The sequence below is a fragment of the Penaeus monodon genome, chromosome 25 (assembly GCF_015228065.2).
Source record: "Penaeus monodon isolate SGIC_2016 chromosome 25, NSTDA_Pmon_1, whole genome shotgun sequence".
NCBI lineage: Eukaryota > Metazoa > Arthropoda > Malacostraca > Decapoda > Penaeidae > Penaeus > Penaeus monodon.
In genome coordinates, this window is record NC_051410.1 from 5,176,661 (window position 1) to 5,177,261 (window position 601).

The window sequence follows — 601 nt, forward strand, 5'->3', positions numbered from 1 at the left end:
TAACGGAGAAGAATAAGTATTTACAGGAAAGTCCCTTTTGCAAATTATACCATCATGTTTACAAAGATTACATACGCGTGGCACAGTTTAATCAATCAACTCTAAGTGAGTGTAATGAAATCTGAATAAAGAAATAGAGAAATATATAGCGACACTTGATCTTAGTATAATAACTCTGATGCAGATTTAATTAAATCATGTCAATTACATCTCTAGTATTAACACTCACCATGTTTACCTTTTATGTGTAGATGAGTATAGGATTACACAAAATAGATTTAAAAAGCATGATATTTATTGGTAGAGAACAAGATTTGAATGATCGTCTGTGGACAAAGACCTGGATGTATATTTGCATATTAGTGTTAAATCACAAGGATGCTGAGGATTTCCGTCAGTGTAAAAGCAGACAGAGTAATGCGACTGAAACCTGTTCAATAACGCATGAACATTGTCTCGTGTTTCTTCTATCTTCTCTCTTCTAACATGATTTTTAAAAAAGACGAAAGATCTACAAATAGTGCAGAATTGGATCCGGGAAAATAGATAATGTAAAGTAAATCTAAATAGATTATGGTAACATAGAATCGGATCCAAACAC